The sequence below is a fragment of the Pelophylax lessonae genome, assembly GCF_965119305.1.
Source record: "Pelophylax lessonae genome assembly, chromosome: 4".
Taxonomy (NCBI): Eukaryota; Metazoa; Chordata; class Amphibia; order Anura; family Ranidae; genus Pelophylax; species Pelophylax lessonae.
The window spans coordinates 476210177-476231834 of NC_138771.1; positions in this window are offsets into that span (position 1 = coordinate 476210177).

Here is a 21658-nt window from a genome sequence, read left to right on the forward strand (position 1 = left end):
AAAATGGCAGGGCAGTACAAAACCCCCCCAAACTACCACTTTTTGGAAAGTAGAGATCCTAAGAAATGTTTTGAGAGGCATGTTGAGCTCATTGAATATTTCATTTTTTTGTCACAGGTGTTTGACAAACATTTTTTTTTTTTTACACAAAGTTGTCATTGAAATGATATATTGCTCACACATGCCATGGGTATATGTGTAATTACACCCCAAAATATATTCTGCTGCTTCTCCTGAGTACAGGGATACCACATATGTGAGACTTTTTGGGAGCCTAGCTGTGTACCGGACCCTGAAAACAAATCACCACCATCAGAATTTCAAAGGGCATACATTTTTCATTGCATTTTGTCACTACCTATAACGGTTTAGGAGGCCCTGAAATGTCAAGATACCACAAAACCCCCCCCCAAATGACCCCATTTTGGAAAGTAGACACCCCAAGCTGTTTGCTGAGAGGCATGGTAAGTCCATGGAATATTTTATATTCACTAAAAGATACATTTCTCACACATGACATGGGTATATGTGGAATGACACCCCAAAATACATTCTGCCGCTTCTCCTGAGTATGGGGATGCCCCATGTGTGAGACTTTTTGGGAGCCTAGCTGTGTACAGGACCGCAAAAGCCAATCAACACTCTCAGGTTTTCTAATGGCGTAAATTGTTCATGTCACCTCTGCACTACCTGTCACAGTTTCGGAGGCCCTAAAATTCCAAGATAGCACAAAACCCCCCCAAATGACCCCATTTTGGAAAGTAGACACCCCAAGCTATTTGCTGAGAGGCATGGTGAATCCATGGAATATTTTATATTTTGCCACAAGTTCCGGGAAATATATATATATATATATATTTTTTTTTTTACACAAAGTTGTCAGTAAATGATATATTGCTCACACATGCCATGGGTATATGTGAAATGACACCCCAAAATACATTCTGCTGCTTCTCCTGAGTACAGGGATACCCCATGTGTGAGACTTTTTTGCAGTCTAGCCGAGTACAGGACCCCGAAAACCAACCTCCACTTTCAGGCTTTCTAAGGGCGTAAATTGTTGATTTCACTCCTGCCTACCTATCACAGTTTTGGAGGCCATGAAATGCCAAGACAACACAACCCCCCCCCCCCCAAATGACCCCTTTTCGGAAAGTAGACACCCTAAGCTATTTGCAGAGAGGCATGTTGAGTGTTTTGCAGATCTCACTTTTTGTCACAAAGTTTTGGAAATTGAAAAAAGAGGAAAAAAAATGCATTTCCTGTTTTTTCTTCATTTTCCAAAAAAAATGAGAGCTGCAAAATACTCACCATGCCTCTCAGCAAATAGATTGGAGTGTCTACTTTGCAGAAATGTGGTCATTTGGGGGGGTTTTGTGCCATCTTGGCTTTTTATGGACTTCAAAAGTGTGATAGGTAGTAAGGAGTGAGATCAACAATTTACGCCCTCAGAAAGCCAGAAGGTGCAGATTGGGTTTCCGGGTCCTGTACGCGGCTAGACTGGCAAAAAGTCTCACACATGGGGTATCCCTGTACTCAGGAGAAGCAGCAGAATGTATTTTGGGGTGTCATTTCACATATACCCATGGCATGTGTGAGCATTATATCATTTATTGACAACTTTGTGTAAAAAAAATAAATAAATAAAAAAAAATAATTTTCCCGAAACTTGTGGCAAAATATAAACTATTCCATGGACTCCCCATGCTTCTCAGCCAATAGCTTGGAGTGTCTACTTTGCAAAATGGGGTAATTTGGGGGGGTTTTGTGCTATCTTGAAATTTCAGGGCCTCTAAAACTGTGACAAGTAGCGCAGTGATAAAATCAGCAATTTACGCCATTGGAAAACCTGAAGATGTGGACTGGTTTTCGGGGTCGCGTACACAGCTAGGCTCCCAAAAAGTCTCACACATGTGGTATCCCTGTACTCAGGAGAAGCAAAAGAATGTATTTTGGGGTGTCATTTCACATATTCCCATGGCATGCGTGAGCAATATATCATTTAGTGACAACTTTCTGTAAAAAAAAAAAAATATATATATATATATATATATATATATATATATATATATATATATTTCCCGGAACTTGTGGCAAAATATAAAATATTCCATGGATTCACCATGCCTCTCAGAAAATAGCTTTGGGTGTCTACTTTTCAAAAAGGGGTCATTTGGGGGGTGTTTGAACTGTCCCGGCATTTTATGCTCAATCTTATCCACACATCACCCACTCTTCTAACCACTTGAAAACCAAGCCTTTTCTGTGCCTTTTTGTTTACATGAAAAAATATTTTTTTTTACTAGAAAATTACTTTGAACCCCCAAACATTATATATTTCCTTAAAGCAGAGGCCCTATAGAATAAAATGGTGGATGTTGCAAATTTTTTTGTCACACGGTATTTGCGCACAGATTTTCCAAACGCAATTTTTTCGAAAAAAATTTCTTTTAATTTATTGCACAAATACACTATATAATTCCATTTTTTTTGGTAAAATTTAAAAGATGATCTTATGCCGAGTACATAGACACCTAACATGACATGCTTTAAAAATTGCGCATGGTAATCTCTACAGGTTACCACTTTAGACTTACAGAGGAGGTCTACTGCAAGAATTACTGCACTCGATCTGGCGATCGCGGCGATACCTCACATGCATGCTGCAATTGCGGTTTACATATGACACTAGACCAACGCTTGTGCGCGCAAGCACGGGGGGAAAGGGGGGGGGGGGCTCGATTTTTTTTTTTTTTTCTTTTGCTTTTTTATGTTATTTTGACACCTTTCCTTTAATTATTTTTTTTAATCATTTTTATTGTTATCACAGTGAATTTAAATATCCCCTATGATAGCAATCTGTAGTGACAGGTACTCTTTTTTAAAAAAATTGGGGTCTTTTAGACTCTAGATCTCTCCTCTGACCTTAACACATCTGACCACACCAAAATTGGTGTGATAAAATACTTTCCCAATTTCCCAATGGCCCTCTTTATTTCTGGCGAAACAGAAGTCATGAAATGCTCGTAGCCTCCGGTATCTTAGGCCATAGAGATGATTGGAGCCATTCTAATCTCCAATTAGCTCTATGGCTAGATAATTGAACCACCGGCTGCACTCTCGGGTTAACCAGTGGGACAGGAGAGCCCGAGAAAAACCACGGAAGGCTGCGGAAGGCGGCGGTGGGGGGGGGGCCCTCCCACGGCATGTAAAAGCAGTCTAGCGGCCAATTACCTGCTAGGATTGCTTTTACATGTAAGCCGACCGCTGGCTGTAAAAAACGATACCAAGATGATGCCTAAATCTGCAGGCATCATCCTGGTATAACCACTCAAAGTCCAGCAACGTACCAGTACATTGCTGGTCCTTGTTTGGCATATAACTTTTTTTTTTTTTCATGCAGCCTGTGGGCTGAACGGAAAAAAGAGAACCTATCAGAAATCAGCACAGGAATAATGCGTAGTATTACTCATCATTAACCGCCCAAACAACCACCCACTGAATTTAATGATGGGTATACACGGCACTATCCACGTATACCAAAATAGGATTTTAACTGCAGTGCTGAAATCAGAAAATCACCACAGCTGCTATCAGCAAAGGTATCCATATATGCTGAGCGCAAACACTGTTTGTGTCAGAATATATAAAATCAATGCGTGGTAGCCGACGAGTACCTGCAAGAGAAACAGGTCACAAAAGAATGAAAAAACAAACAAAGTACATTAAAAAAAGTACAGTAGGAAGAGTAGAAGAACATATAAAATGACTGACACAACAACAGTTTTTGGATCCTTTTATTTTTCTTTCTAACTGTTTCTTGATGTCTTGATTTGGGACTGCGATCTTCCAGCTTGGGTCTCTCAAAATGTCGATGGACATCCAACATCCTTCGAGACCCTGTGTTTGTGTGCCCTACACTGTGTCGTGCTGTACCCTACACTAATACTCCACTAGTGTATGGTAGCGCTCAAAAGATTCCCCGATGCAGAGACCAGGTTGGTCAGGACATTTGGGACAATAATAACGGGTGTCACTCCTACATCCGCGCCTGCTACAGACACGACATCTTCTTTGGGGCTATCTTTGGGTAGGGGTACTCGGGAGGACATGTGAAAAATACCTCTCATGCAGCCGGCTCACTGCATCTGGAAGGGGAAGTTGGGCAGGCATGCCTCCTGGGTACAGGTAGGCAAGGATGATCGCTTCCTGGAATTCCCGGAAGGATCCAGTTCGTCCTGACGCCCTGTATAGGACAAAGGCGTTCAGCATAGCCAATTGGTAAAGGTAAACAGACACTTTTTTGTACCAGCGTCTGGCTTTACGGGCAACTAATTACGGCGCCAAAAGCTGGTCGTTAAGGTCCACCCCTCCCATGTTAAGGTTATATTCGTGGACACAGAGGGGTTTCTCCACAACGCCAGTTGCCGTAGGGATTTGGACTGTCGTGTCTGCGTGAAGGGAGGACAGAACATAAACATCCCGTGTATCCTTCCACTTCACCGCAAGCAATTTGTCCGTTTTCAAGCAGGCTCTCTCCCCCCGACTAAGACGGGAATTTACAAGCCGTTGGGGGAAGCCCCGGCGATTAGGTCGCACGGTGCCACATGCGCCAATTTGTAATTCGAGCAGGTGACTAAATAGTGGCACGCTTGTATAAAAGTTGTCCACGTACAAATGGTACCCCTTTCCGGATAAGGGTGACACCAAGTCCCAAACAATCTTACCGCTGCTCCCTATGTAGTCTGGGCAGTTCGGGGGCTCCACAGTGCTATCTTTTCCCTCATAGACCCGGAAACTAACTGTATAGCCTGTGGCCCTGTCACACAATTTATACAGTTTGACCCCGTACTTGGCACGCTTGCTGGGGAGGTACTGTTTCATAGCAAGGCGGCCAGTAAATTTAATCAGGGACTCGTCAACGCAGACAACTTGTTCGGGGGTAAACACGGCTGCAAACCGCTGATTGAAGTGGTCTATGAGGGGCCGAATTTTGTGGAGCCGATCATATTCAGGGTCTCCCCGAGGACGACAGAGTTCATTGTCGCTGAAATGCACAAATCGCAGAATTTGCTCGTATCTCGCCCTGGACATATAGGCAGAGTACATGCGCATATGGTGAACTGGGCTAGTGGACCAATATAGCCGCAATTCACTCTGTTTAGTTATGCCCATGTGGAGGGAAAGGCCCAGAAAGATTTTAAAATCGGAAACCGTTATAGGTTTCCAGCCGAATGGTCTGGCAAGGGGCGAATTTGGGTTGGCGGCGATGAATTGTCGTGCATATAAATTTGATTGATCCACAATAGATCTGTAAAGATCTTCCGTGAAGAACAGCTCAAAAAAGTTCAGGGGCGTAAAACCAGCTGTCTCCACGTGGATTCCAGGTTGGGCGGTGAATGGGGGAAGTACTGGCGCTGTAGAATCAGTGGGTTGCCAATTGGGATATGCCAGCGCATCAGGGAGGGCACTATGGGCTCTACGGGCCTGTCTACGAATACGCGGTGGCTGCGGGCCACTACTCGTGCTAGCCACCGCACCAGCTTCAACTGCACTTAGGGGACTCGCCACGTTACCAGGTGATACTGCAGTGCTGGTTGTACTAGGTCCAGGGTGTACTAGGCCGCTGGCGCTTGCCAGGTCGCCAGAAAAATGAGCGGCACTAGTAACCACACTCTGCTCCATACGAGCACCCTGCGATTCCTGCATCTCAACAACTCCAGAATGGGGTCGGGTACGCCTGGGTCTAACAGGGACCCATCTGTCGTCGGAGCTATCTGTCAGGGAGCCACTGCTGTCATCTGGTTCGTATACTGACATTAATTCGGTCATTGTAGCTTCCCCATCGCTATCAGATGACACGGCCAGTATACTATAAGCCTCTGCACCACTGTACAAACGTTTAGATATTTTGGTAACTACATTTACCTGTACAGTGGTGTTGACTCACAGGTAATAAAAGCACCTGGTTGTCAAGGACTATTTCAAGCGCTACCAAAAAAACTGCTAATGCTAGCAGGGATCAGGCCTGACTCTGCTAACACAGCGGTTTTGTGTGTTGTGTTTTTTTGTAAGTGACAGTAATCTGTTGATTACTACACTTACCTTGGTGAAAGGGTTAAACGCAGGTGCTGGCAGGAATCAGTGCTGACCGTGCAAACACTGCGTTTTGGGAACCCTAAACTATGGGGGCGCTAGTATAGTTCTGATCAGATCAGATATTGTTCTGTTCAAACACTATACTAGAAATGGAAGTGTATGTGCGTGCGTGTGCGTGTGTGTGTGGTAATCAAGGGGTTACTTCTAACTATGCGCCGGGGATCTGGGGGGGGGGTGGCGGGGACCCTAAACCTCCTTTGGGATAGAAACTAACTCGCTAGCACAACCTCAAGTCACAATCACACTAATACAAAATACAGTAAAAACAGTATATTATGTGTGTATTAGTGTGCAATGTGACAGGTGGGAAGGGGTTAACTGGATGTGATCAGGGGGGGGATCAGGGGGTTAAATCTTTATTGGAAGGGGCTGGCGGGTATCCTACGGATAAAAGAAACGGTGGCAAGCGCTAAACCTGGTCACAAGTCACACTTATACGGGTATATAGAAAATGCTATATACTGTATACAGTGTGTTGTGGCAGGGGGTGTAGGGGTGATCAGGGGGGGATCAGGGGGTTAAATCTTTATTGGGCGGGTGGCGGGGACCCTAAACCTCCTTGGGACAGAAACTTAGTCGCCTGCGCTAATTCTGATCACAATCACACTAATACAAAAATACAAAAACACTGTATATTACGTTTGTATTAGTGCTGATGTGACAGAGGGTGTAGGGGTTAACTGGCGGTGATCGGGGGGGGGGGGGTCAGGGGGTTAAATCTTTATTTGGGGGTTGTGGCGGGTAATTTAAGTGGAAAAGGGGGGGCCGCAAGCGCTACACCTGACCACAAATCACACTTATACGGGTATATAGCAAAATGCTATATACTGTATATGGTGTGTGTTATGGCAGGGGGTGTAGGGGTGATCAGGAGGGGGGGGCAGGGGGTTAAATCTTTATTGGAGGGGTGGCGGGGACCCTAAACCTTCTTGGGACAGAAACTTAGTCGCCTGCGCTAATTCTGATCACAATCACACTAATACAAAATACAAAAACACCGTATATTACGTTTGTATTAGTGCTGATGTGACAGAGGGTGTAGGGGTTAACTGGCGATGATCAGGGGGGGGTCAGGGGGGATCAAGTGGTTAAATCTTTATTGGGGGGGTGGGGGGTAATTTAAGTGGAAAAGGGCGGGTCGCAAGCGCTACACCTGACCACAAATCACACGTATACAGGTATATAGGAAAATGCTATATGCTGTATACAGTGTGTGTTGTGTCAGGGACTGTAGGGGTTAATTGGGGGGGGGCGATCGGGGGTGAAATGTGCCTATCTAGCTGTGTGTGGTGTGCTTGGTGCAATTACTCACAGTTAGATGTGCTCTCCTCTCACGCTGGATCCAAAAAGACTGTTGGGAGGGGAGGGCACATCTTCTCTAAGCCTGTGTTTACATTTCACAGGCTTAGAGTGTCACTTGATTGGGCAGGACCGATCAACAGGTCCAGGCCAAAAATGATTGGCCTGGACCTGATGACTGATCGGTTCTGAACCCAATCGAGTCATCGGCGGGACCGCGGGATCGCGCGTGCGCGCACCAGAGCGGCTCAGGCTAGTGACGTAAATATACGTCACTTTGCCTGGCCGGGGCTGACCGCCGCAGTAAATTTACTTGCGGCGGTCGGCAAGTGGTTAACCACTCCCCTTAATTAGTAGTCTAAAGGAAGGAAAGAAAGGCTATTTAAAAAGTGACAGAAAATATGTAAAAAAGCTGCAAGCAAAGACCCCCTAAGAAACACCTAAAAAGGCAAACACAACAATCACCAGCAGTCAAAAGCCAAATGTTGATCACTCTACACTCAAATTTCCCACTCTTCAGCCTCCAAACAGCATATCTGGCAATAAAGTATCTTCTTGAGATACAGTTCACACATCTTATTATAACCAATATAAGCCATTGTTTTGCTAACAGTTAATACTGGCCAATTCACTTACCAAAAAAGAAAATAGAAGGAAAACAAAACAAAAAAAAACATTATCTATCTATCTACAGTGCATCCGGAAAGTATTCACAGCGCTTTACTTTTTCCACATTTTGTTATGTTACAGCCTTGTTCCAAAATGGATTAAATTCATTATTTTCCTCTAAATTCTACAAACAATACTCCATAATGACAATGTGATAGAAGTTGGTTTGAAATCTTTGCAAATTTATTATAAATGAAATACGAAAAAATTCCATGTACATACAGTAAGTATTCACAGCCTTTGTCATGACACTCAAAATTGAGCTCAGGTGCATCCCATTTCCACTGATCATCCTTGAGATGTTTCTATAACTTGGAGTCCACCTGGGGTAAATTCAGGTGATTAGACATGATTTGGAAATGCACACCTGTCAACATAAGGTCCCATGGTTAATAGTGAATGTCAGAGCACAAACCAAGTCATGAAGTCCAAGGAATTGTCTGTAGACCTCCGAGACAGGATTGTATCGAGGCACAGATCTGGGGAAGGGTACAGAAACATTTCTGCAGCATTAAGGGTCCTAATAAGCACAGTGGCCTCCATCATCCATGAATTAAGGAAGTTTGGAACCACCAGGACTCTTCCTAGAGTGGGCCACCCGGCCAAACTGATTGGTCGGGGAAGAGGGGCCTTAGTCAGGGAGGTTACCAAAAACCCGATGGTCATTCTGACAGAGCTCCAGCGTTTCTCTGTAGAGAACCTGCCAGAAGAACAACCATCTCTGCAGCACTCCACCAATTAAGCCTGTATGGTAGAGTGGCCAGACAGAAGCCACTCCTCAGTAAAAGGCACATGAGGTGCTTCGACAAAGTATTGAGCAAAGGCTGTTAATACTTATGTACATGTGATTTTTTTTTTTAATACATTTGCAAAGATTTTAAACAAACTTCTATCACATTGTCATTATGGGGTATTGTTTGTAGAATTTAGAGGAAAATAATGAATTTAATCCATTTTGGAATAAGGCTGTAACAAAATGTGGAAAAAGTGACGCGCTGTGAATACTTTCCCAATGCACTGTACCTGTTCATTCATCTTTTTTCCTAATGACATAGTGTACAGTTTTATTATAGCTTGATGCATTCCATTGCTTAGCAAGCCAGTCACATTCATTTTTTTATTCAGTTCAGTGTTGGCATGCACACTCTGTGGTTCCATCCCATAGGTGCAGAAGTTACAAGGGCCTCATTGTTCTGAATGATCAATGTGTACAGCAATCCAGATCTGCAACCTACGCACTGAACATCAGTGTACGATCAGGTAGACAGGGTCAGAAACCATGGTCTACTGCGTGTGCCGAATATCTATCTATATACTCTATATCTATCCGTCCATTTGTGGAGATATACAGAGGTCTGCCACACAGCACATCCTTGTATCTGCAGCACTTAAAGGAGAAGTACAGCCACAGCTCGTCTGGCTGTACTTCTCCTGAGGATCAACTGATCCAAGCAGGGGAAAGATCGTGACCATATGGCCAGGATCCACCCAGGAGCCTGTATCAGCACCTGGCTCATCCTCTCAGCGAGCCACTGAGAACCTGAACCAGCCACTCCCACCCCGCCACAGCCCAGCACTCCAGTAAGCTCGGGGGGGAGGGGGGGGTGCTGTAGGAGCAGAGAGCCGGTGAATAACAGAGCACTGAAAAATGAGCGATCAGCAGTCCTTGATCACTCAGTTCTCAGTGTTAGAGCGGGCTGGAGACAGATCGCACCGATGCTGCATCCACCTAGGTAAGTGTGTTTAAAAAAACAAAAACACTTGTCAATTTGCACACAAAAAACATAAACCAATGAAGAAATTGAAATTCCAGTCGCACCATATATTTCTTTCTACATTTATATATTTTTATTTTATTTTTTATCCTTTCTTTGATTCACATCCTTTCACTTGAGCACATATAAGATTTAGGATTTTAAGGTATTTATGAATTTTCCCACTATTTATTGCAATATCTTATCATATATTTAATTTAATTTGGCACTAGAGTGTTAGAGTATAATTTATCATAATACAGTGAGTTATAGTATTGGAATCATTTTTTGTTTGCACAGTTTTTTGGGGGAAGGCAGGTTTCCCTAGACAATTACTATATTTATCACTGGATACACCTTTGGGGAGTTACCCTTTAGTTTAGCACAAGTGCACTTTATTTTTGTCATCATATTTATTATATATACTGATCTTGAGGCAGCGCCATTTACCTCCTTTTCTTTTTATATCCTAACTATATATCCTGTGATTATAGTTTTAGAGGTAGGCTGCAGCCGGTTGTATTTATCATCATTATCATTTTTAAATCCTAAGCGCGGATCTATTTACATACTTGCTCCACCTTAAAAGTGTCTGTACCACGTGCGGATATAACCATTGGTGCCACTGCCACTACTTCTCCACCAATATGAACTCACCAGACAATAAGCTGCAGGTAAACGCAGCAGAGACAACATGTCATATAATTCAGCTCCAAACTCCCAATGGCAATTACCATCAGTTTTCACTCCTCACCACCAGGGGGCGACCAACTGGGCAGGATGCTGTAAAAAAAAAAAAAAACGTACCACGTTGAGCCGCAAAGATATCGTATGTAGTGTAGTATTTATTAAATAAAAGATTATAAAAATCAGATGAAAGAAAAATGCCCCAGAAAATAATCCAGAATCTGCTGAACTCACTGGTAGGGCTGCCGTCCCAAAAATCAGAAGTGGCAATGTGACGTCAGCACGTAGGCTCCACCCAACATTGTTTCGTGCAAAAGCGCATCTTCAGAGGACTTGCTTAAGAGGGCCTGTTAAGAATATGCCCAGGTCTCCCGTGCTAGTACAGAGGCCGCCTGCCACAGACATAATCCAAACACAGGCAACGCAGGCTCAGTCTCTAGAGGATATTTTTTTGTGGATTTTAATTGCAGAAACATGAACAGGAGATGGATAAGGGTGAAGGATACTACAGAACTATAGCAGAAATAAACAGGAGGACAAATTTCATACAAAATCCTCTTGAAACAGCCTTGACTGGAGGCAATAAGGAATGGTCAATAATTCTAGGTCTCTCTCAAAGCAGATTTAGTCCATCCAGTAACCTCTGGCACATGCACACCTGAGAGTCCAAAACCAGATATTACAACATCCTAGGACGGCTGCTGTCACCAAGTCTCCAAGTGACACTCTTCAACAAATGATTTGTCCAGTGCACAAAGCAAGGTCCATAAAGACATGGATGAGCGAGTTTGAGGTGGAGAACTTGACTGGCCTACACAGAGTCCTGACCTTAACCCGATATAACACCTTTGGGATGAATAAGAGTGGAGACTGCAAGCCAGGTCTTCTCGTCCCAACATCAGTGCCTAAACTCACAAATGCGCTACTGGAAGAATGGTCAAACATTCCCATAGACACACTCCTAAACCTTGTGGACAGCCTTCCTAGAAGAGTTGAAACTGTTATAACTGCAAAGGGTGGGCCAACTCAATATTGAACCCTACGCACTAAGACTGGGATGCCATTATGTTCATGTGCGTGTAAAGGCAGGTGTCCCAATACTTTTGACAATATAGTGTATATTATGTAAATGCAAAGCAGGGCAAGTACCTGAATCTAACTTTGCATCAACCTTATGCCATCTACTGTACAGTAAAACTAAGACTGGGAGGAAGACTGAGGAAGGGCAGCCCATGACGCCAGCCAGCTGTTCTGTAGTGCTCTTGGCACAACTAACAAGGAGCATGCTGATAGGAGAATAGAGCAGAGTGACAGAGCAGAGAAAAAAGTTCATCAATCTGTTGCTTCTCCTTTCACTGTCCAGTCTGGGGAAGGCACAAAATCTGTAAGTGTTTCTTTAAGCCGAAATATGATAACAAATTGCTAGCAGGTATTTTCTTTGGTAGAGGAGATTTTGCATGTCTCTTCTTCCAAAAAAAACTTTTTTGCCTGTCTGCGGATTTTTTTTTTTTTGTGCTGACTATTGTGCAGTGCACAGCCACGATCCAGACACTAATCCTAAGAGAAGAATGGCAGCGGCAGTGACAGAACTTGGGGAGCACAGAACTATCATTGCTGGAGAAGGGCAAATCTAGAGGTATACAGTGCATCTGGAAAGTATTCAAAGCGTTTAACTTTTTCCACATTTTTGTTATGTTAAATTCACTATTTTCTTCAAAATTCTACAAACAATACCCCATAATTACAATGTGAAAAAAAGTTTGTTTGAAATCTTTTAAAAAATTGAAAAAATAAAAAAAATCCCATGTACATAAGTATTCACAGCCTTTGCTCAATACTTTATTGAAGCACCTTTGGCTCCAATTATAGCCTCAAGCCTTTTTGAGTATGATGCTACCAGCTTGGCACACCTATTTCTGGGCAGTTTCTCTAATTCTTCTTTGCAGGACCTCTCAAGCTCCATCAGGTTGGAGGGAGAGCTTCGATGCACAGTCATTTTCAGATCTCTCCAGAGATGTTCAATCGGGTCCAAGTCTGGGCCCTGGCTGGGCCACTCAAGGAAAATCACAGAGTTGTCCCATAGCCACTCATTTGTTATCTTAGCTGTGTGCTTAAGGTCATTTTCCTGTTGAAAGATGAACCTTTGCTCCAGTCTGAGGTCCAGAGCGCTCTGGAGCAGGTTTTCATCAAGGATGTCTCTGTACAATGCTGCATTCGTTATTTCTCGATCCTGATTAGTCTGCAAGTTCCTGCTGCTGAAATACATCCCCATAGCATGATGCTGCCATCACCATGCTTCACTGTAGGGATGGTATTGGCCAGGTGATGAGCGGTGCCTGGTTTACTCCAGACATGACGCTTGCCATTCAGGCCAAAGAGTTCAATCTTTGTTTTATCAGACCAGAGAATTTTGTTTCCAATAGTCTGATAGTCCTTCAGGTGCCTTTTGGCAAATTGCAGGCGGGCTGTCATGTGCCCTTTAATGAGGACTGGCTTCCGTCTGTCCACTCTACCATACAGGCCTGATTGATGGAGTGCTGCAGAGATGGTTGTTCTTTTGGAAGGTCCTCCTCTCTCCACCGAGAAACACTGGAGCTCTGTCAGAGTGACCATCGGGTCAGGGGCGTAACTACAGGGGTTGCAGGGGTTGCAATTGCAACCGGGGCCCATGCTCCAGGGGGCCTGTGCAGCTCCCCTGTACACCTGGATAGGAGGGGTGGTGGGGGCAGCATGTAGAGAAATCACTGTCCTCCTTTCTCCTTCTGTAGATGCAGGAGGAAAATGGAGGAGAGTGGTTCTTCTGTATGTTGCCCCCGCCACTCCTCCTATCCAGTTCACTTGTGTTCTGCCGTCTCTGGGCCCCTGTGTGCTCCCCTGGTCCCCCCTACTGTGCTCCCTCCCTTCTCCCGCCAGTTGCTGCAGGCGATGTGTCACAATAGAGAACCAGGAAGGGGTCGGTAAATATGTAATTTACCAGCTCCTTCCTTTTCTGAATGGACAGAGTCATAGTCAGTGACATTGTAAAAAAAATAAAATAACATGATAAAAAATAATACAATTAAAATACCAAAAAATAAAAACTACTGACACCAGTGGGTGAACTTCCAGGATCACAAAGGACACACTTGCGACCGGGCCCTGGCATTCCACCACCGTGGGGAGGCCCCAAGATGGCAGGAAGGGGGCCCACTGCAGAACTTGTGAAAGATTCCCGATGCGGGACCGTAATAAAGGGCCTGCAACAAGAGTAAAGGGCCCCAGGATCAGTGGGAAGAGCCCCAGGCTTGAAGAAAAGGGCCCCAGCCAGGGATCCGGGGGGACCCTTAATGGTTTCTTGCCCCGGGGGCCCTGAAGGTTCTAGTTACGCCTCTGCATCGGGTTCTTGGTCACCTCCCTGACTAAAGGCTCGTATACACTTACAAATATCCTCCGATTTTTCTATCTCTTGCTCAGCGTTCATAACCTTTTTTAATTGACAGTGCATAAATGTTCACAAAATTTCTCGTCCGATTTTTTTTTTTTGAGACATTTGTTTCTATACTTCCGGGTTGTCAACACCTTCAGATCATGCGCGGTCTTTCGCATCTGATTTTTAACGGACGTACTGCATACACATTAAACAAAAATTGGTCGTCTGCGGACGGACGATAACATTTTTGGTGTTTGTCCCTGTTTTTTTACGTTGAAAATGTCGGCATCGGCTGCTGAAAGTTGTCTACACACTAGCCGAAAATCGTACCATTTTACCTCGGACGGGAATTTTCAGCAGATTTTCTACTAGTGTGTACCCCACTTAAGACCCTTCTCCCCCAATCGCTCAGTTTGGTTGGGCCACCCACTCTAGGAAGAGTCCTGTTGGTTGCAAACTTCTTCCATTTACAGATGTTGGAGGCCACTGTGCTCATTGGGACCTTCAATGCTGCAGAAATGTTTCTGTACCCTTCCCCAGATCTGTGCCTCCATACAATCCTATCTTGGAGATCTACAGACAATTCCTTGGACTTTATGGCTTGGTTTGTGCTCTAACATGCACAGTTAACTGTGTGACCTTATATAGACAGGTGTGGGCCTCTCCAAATTGTGTCCAATCAACTGAATTTGCCACAGGTGGACTCCAATAAAGTTGTAGAAACATCTCAAAGATGATCAGTGGAAACAGGATGGACCTGAGCTCAATTTTGAGTGTCATGGCAAAGGCTGTGAATTGTTATATACAAGTGATTTTTTCCTTTTTTATTTTAAAAAAAATTGCAAAAATTCAAACAAACTTCTTTCACGTTGTCATTCTGGGGTGTTGTTTGTAGAATTTTGAGGAAAATAATGAATTTAATTCATTTTGGAATAAGGCTGTAACGTAACAAATTGTGGAAAAAGTGAATCTCTATGAATACTTTTCGGATGCACTGTATGTGCCATAATGTGCATGCCCTGTATACTTACATTCTATAGCAATGCTATCATAACCACACCCGTCTAAAGTTATGCTTTAACTGCACCAGCAAATTAGGTCTCCTGCTCTGCTAGACAGAGCTGTACTGCGAAGCAGAGCTGTTTAACTCTCAGGACTGGATAGACAGAAATACAAATTCTTTGGCAGGTATAACAGCTCCCATGTAGGTATTTCATCTTTGTATTTAGCTATTTTACTGGGGTTCTGCTGTAACACTATTTTAATGCAGTGAGTATAGGCTGCCCTCTTGTGGTATGTTCAAGAAAAGCATTATCATTTTTTTTTTTTTTTTAATGAAAAATCAAAATTGGATTTTTGTCCTAACGTAAAATCCTGTTCTCTGATGTCCATTGATGGGCACAGCTCCAGAATCTTCTTAACCATTGGGTTATGCTGTCCCCACAGGAGTAGGACAATAAGCAGGAAAAAGCTTTATGAGGTAGTTCCAGGGGATATGCTCCCACATTCTGTTATAGGCATTCTGTTTTGTTGCAAGCAGTGTCAGAAGAAAAATAACCCAACTCAATAGAGGGGTGGGTGCTGTGTCCATCAAAGAACATAAGAGAAAAGGATTTTACGGTAAGATAAAAATCCAATTTTCTCTTTCGTTCATTGACGGACGCTCCAGAATCTTCTTAACCATTGGGACGTCCCAAAGCAGTGTTAAACATGAGTGTGGAAAAAACATAGGCAGAAAAAATTCCCAAAAAGGCTAAACCTAGCCAACCAGGCAACATGGATCTCAACCAGGAACAACTGTAGCTCACCTGAAAACAATACACCCTCAAAGAGGACCAGGTCCTCTCAAACAGCGACCTACAAAAACTTGCGGCCAAAAGCAGCATCTTCAGATGCCAGTACACCCACTTTAGGAAGAGGAGGAGGAGAAGCCGCCGCCGGGAGCCGAGCCGCCGCCAGGTAAGTGCATTGGATTGAAGGGAGCACGCACGCTGGTCTCTGCATTGATTGGGGAACAATGCTGTGGGCACTCTGCAATCATTGGGGTACAATGCTGTGGCACTCTGCAATCATTGGGGTACAATGCTGTGGGCACTCTGCAATCATTGGGGTACAATGCTGTGGGCACTCTGCAATCATTGGGGTACAATGCTGTGGCACTCTGCAATCATTGGGGTACAATGCTGTGGGCACTCTGCAATCATTGGGGTACAATGCTGTGGCGCTCTGCAATCATTGGGGTACAATGCTGTGGCGCTCTGCAATCATTGGGGTACAATGCTGTGGGCACTCTGCAATCATTGGGGTACAATGCTGTGGGCACTCTGCAATCATTGGGGTACAATGCTGTGGCGCTCTGCAATCATTGGGGGACAATGCTGTGGTGCTCTGCAATCATTGGGGGACAATGCTGTGGGCACTCTGCAATCATTGGGGTACAATGCTGTGGCACTCTGCAATCTTTGGGGGACAATGCTGTGGCACTCTGCAATCATTGGGGTACAATGCTGTGGCACTCTGCAATCATTGGGGTACAATGCTCTGGGCACTCTGCAATCATTGGGGTACAATTCTGTGGCACTCTGCAATCATTGGGGTACAATGCTGTGGGCACTCTGCAATCATTGGGGGACAATGCTGTGGGCACTCTGCAATCATTGGGGGACAATGCTGTGGGCACTCTGCAATCATTGGGGTACAATGTTGTGGCACTCTGCAATCATTGAGGGACAATGCTGTGGCACTCTGCAATCATTGGGGGACAATGCTGTGGGCACTCTGCAATCATTGGGGGACAATGCTGTGGGCACTCTGCAATCATTGGGGTACAATGCTGTGGGCACTCTGCAATCATTGGGGTACAATGCTGTGGGCACTCTGCAATCATTGGGGGACAATGCTGTGGCATTCTGCAATCATTGGGGTACAATGCTGTGGGCATTCTGCAATCATTGGGGTACAATGCTGTGGGCACTCTGCAATCATTGGGGTACAATGCTGTGGGCACTCTGCAATCATTGGGGTACAATGCTGTGGCACTCTGCAATCATTGGGGGACAATGCTGTGGGCACTCTGCAATCATTGGGGGACAATGCTGTGGCACTCTGCAATCATTGGGCTACAATGCTATCGGCACTCTGCAATCATTGGGCTACAATGCTGTGGCACTCTGCAATCATTGGGGTACAATGCTCTGGGCACTCTGCAATCATTGGGGTACAATGCTGTGGCGCTCTGCAATCATTGGGGGACAATGCTGTGGGCACTCTGCAATCATTGGGGGACAATGCTGTGGGCACTCTGCAATCATTGGGGGACAATGCTGTGGGCACTCTGCAATCATTGGGGGACAATGCTTTGGGCACTCTGCAATCATTGGGGGACAATGCTGTGGGCACTCTGCAATCATTGGGGGACAATGCTATCGGCACTCTGCAATCATTGGGCTATAATGCTGTGGCACTCTGCAATCATTGGGGGACAATGCTGTGGGCACTCTGCAATCATTGGGGGACAATGCTGTGGGCACTCTGCAATCATTGGGGTACAATGCTGTGGGCACTCTGTAATCATTGGGGTACAATGCTGTGGGCACTCTGCGATCATTGGGGTACAATGCTGTGGGCACTCTGCGATCATTGGGGTACAATGCTGTGGCACTCTGGGATCATTGGGGGACAATGCTGTGGCACTCTGGGATCATTGGGGGACAATGCTGTGGGCACTCTGGGATCATTGGGGACAATGCTGTGGGCACTCTGGGATCATTGGGGACAATGCTGTGGGCACTCTGCGATCATTGGGGGGCAATGCTGTGGGCACTCTGCAATCATTGGGGACAATGCTGTGGCACTCTGCAATCATTGGGGGACAATGCAGTGGGCAATCTGCAATCATTGGGGACAATGCTGTGGCACTCTGCAATCATTGGGGACAATGCTGTGGCGCTCTGCAATCATTGGGGACAATGCTGTGGCGCTCTGCAATCATTGGGGACAATGCTGTGGTGCTCTGCAGTGATTGGGGACAATGCTGTGGCACTCTGCAGTGATTGGGGACAATGCTGTGGTGCTCTACATTGAAAGGGGCTCGCACGCTGAACTCTGCATTGATGGGGGCACGGAACAGTGTTCATTGCATTGAAGGGGGCACAGCACAGTTGCATTGAAGGGGGCACACACGCTGAACTCTGCATTGTGGGGGCACAGCACAGTGTTCATTGCTTTGAAGGGGGAACAGCACAATGTTCATTGCATTGAAGGGGGCACGCACGCTGATCTCTGCATTAAAGGGGGCACGCACGCTGATCTCTGCATTAAAGGGGGCACGCACGCTGGTCTCTGCATTGAAAGGGGGCATGTACGCTGGTCTCTGCATTGAAAGGGGGCACGTACGCTTGTCTCTGCATTGAAAGGGGGCATGTACGCTGGTCTCTGCATTGAAAGGAGGCATATATCATCTCCTGTACCATGACCTGTGACATGCCTATACCATATCTGTGCCCTGCCTATACCATATCTGTGCCATGCCTATACCATCTCCTGTACCATCACCTGTGCCATGCCTGTACCATCACCTATGCCATGCCTATATCATCACCTGTGCCATGGCTGTACCATGACTTCAAAGTCACGCAATTTTTTACTGCGTTTTTTGACGCGAAGCAATACCTATTACATTTTTCTTTTTGCGCCCCCCCAAAAATTTTGAGCACCAGCCGCCACTGGGAGACTGTACTGGTGGAGCCAAGTGGCGAACCCCCTGAATAAAGGTGCGAATCAAAGAATGCGTAACCAAAGGACAGTACGCCGTCCGCACCTTTGAAAACGTCATCTGTGACGAAACGTCGTCAGGGCACGGCGTACTGACGTCATCCGATCGCGACCAGAGAGTGCAGGCGAGCGAAGCCGTCCGGCCGGCGGCTGCACACAATTGCTCATTCCATCCTGGTTTCTGTGAGTGTTCTTGCTTTTTATTTTTGGAATAAATTTTACTGTTTTACGCTATGGGAGCCTCTTTCTCTCTTTTTGAATGGTGAACTTTGGGAACATCTGAGGATCAGTTGCTCAAGTCTATGGTCAGACCCCCAACCATTTAATAACATACAGGCGTGGTTGATCTAAAGATCTGGTAAGAGGCGACCCCTACTGGTTCTTTTCCGGTACTGAATCTTGGTGTCTTATTGGAATTTGATTTTTACACACTTGGTTTTGCTTTCACATGGTAAGAGGCTCATCTAGCTGGTGATGGTTCTACACCTATCTCTCATCATTGTTTTTTTCACTTTGGCTTATTTATCATTGTCGTCTGGTAAGAGGCAACTTCAGCTGGACTATATTAACTGATTTATCTGCATCAACCCTTATTTATTTTTGGTAAGGGGTATTTAACACATATTAATTTCTTCATTTTACACTTGTTCACTGATAACAGTGATCTTTGGTGGTGGTTTAATTTACACACATGTTATCCTCAAGTCACATTGGTGATATTTACCTAGTTGTTGGGTTTTACGCTATTGCGTATTTTACATTTTTTTCATGATCCAATGACCATTGAGTCTATCGCTCACGTGGGCCTGGATCTTCTATCAAGGTGACAAGATTTATAGAGCATCTGCTTCTCTCTTACCTGAATCTGGTAAGCTTATACCCTTAAGGGAGTCTGGTCCAGGACTACATCTAGGATTTTGTCATCATCATTTATTATTGGGACTTTTTGGACTTTACATCTCCATTTATCACACCATGCAATGTACGTCTTCCAGGCACGATGGTAAATTTTCCTAGAGGTAGATTTTCTAGCCTTTAACAGCATGGGAATTACCGATTTAGACAACCCCCTATCCTTCAGCACCTGACTTTCAACAGCCAAGCCATTAAAACCAGCGACTGTAAAGCAGGATGGAAGATTGGCCAAGGGCCAATAGATCTTCTCTGAGAGAAAGTCTCTAAGGGGCATCTACGACCGGCCGTACAAGATCGGCGTACCAAGACAGACGAGGCCAGTCTGGAGCCACGAGGATGACCGGATCCCTTCTACCTCAATCCTTCGCTGAAGACTCGGCAGAAGTTTTAGCAGGAGAAAGGCGTATATCAGATGATACTGGCCCCAGGGAGCCACCAGTGCGTCTGTGGCGTCAGCCAGAGGATACCGAGACCTTGCCTCAATTCTATGTACCTTCCTGTTGAGACGAGAGGCCAACTGGTCCACTTCAGAAGTTCCCCACCGGAGACACAGCTGAACCTTAAAATGCCGGCTATCTCCCGAGCCGCCAGGACACTTCTTGTGCCCCCTTGGTGACTGACATTCGCCACAGCTGTGGCATTGTCCCATTGAATCCTTACCAGGCACCCCTAAAGGCGATTTGTTCAATGAGCCAGACAAATCTTATTGCCCGAAGTTCCAGTATATTGATCGGTAGTCTTGACTCCTCCAGAGTCCAGACCCCTTGAGCACATCCGTGCCCAAAACACCTCCCCACCTGGACAGTCTGGCAACCATGGAGACCACCGTCCAGTACAGGGAAAGGAGGAACTTGCCCTGTCGAAGTGCCGGAGAGCGAAGCCACCATATCAGGGACCCTCTCGTATCCCGGCTCCATAGGATCAGATTGTCTAGAGACTGTGGATTCTTCTCCCACTTGGCAAGAATCTCTTTTTGAAGAGGTCTCGAGTGGAACTGTGCAAATGGAACCACCTCGAAGGTAGACACCATCAGGCACAGCACCCGCATGCGAGTCATGAAAGATGACCGACTGCTGGAAAACAGGAGCCAAATCTCATCCTGCTGCTTTTGTAGTTTTTTTTTTTCCCCTTGAAGAAACACCCTGGCTGAGTCCAGAGTTAGTCCCAGATAGTCCAACTTGGTGGACGGAACCACAGCAGATATTTGAAAGTTAAATTTCCAACCAAACTCCTGCAGAGTCCGTACAGTAATTTCCAGGTGTTCCTTTAGAGCAGTCGGAGACTGTCGGAGTCGGAGAAGAGCGTCCAGTTACCCAGTACTGCAATCCCTTGCTGCCGCTACAATGCCAACACCGGGGGCCAACACTTTTGTGAATACCCGAGGAGCTGAGGCGAGACTGAAGGGTAATGCCATGAATTGATAAAGCTTCTCGCCCATGGCAAAGCGGAGGAAATGCTGATGACCGACATATATTGGAATATAAAAGGTAAGCGTCCTTTGATGTGGGGATGCCACTACCGCACAAATGGACTCCATTCAGAACTTCTGTACCCACACAAAGCGGGTTCAAAGACCCAATGTGACCCTTTAGAGAGGCTGGGGGGAAGAGAGGGGAACCCGGGGTTCGGACCGTCCCAGGGAAGGGCCCACGTCCACCCCAGTGGAGAGGGGGGACACTGCTTACCACACCATGGAACGGGGTGGGCACTGCTTCGGGCAGACCACCGCACCATCGGAATTGGGTTGCTGCGGGCCAAGAGGCCGGGACCAGGTCGTATGCGCTCTTGCAAGATGTTTAACTCGCAGGCTAGCCCCTGTCCAGTGGGGCTATGTGGCAGCCGACCTTGCAGGGAGCTGAGGCCTGCACGCGCTTGCTGACCGGACTGGGGAGACCCTAAGGATCTAGAATATCCAGTCTGTCGCCCAGTCCAGCAGTTGATTGTAGTTCTCACAGAAACAGAAAATAATAAGAGGAAAAAATTCCATTGAAAA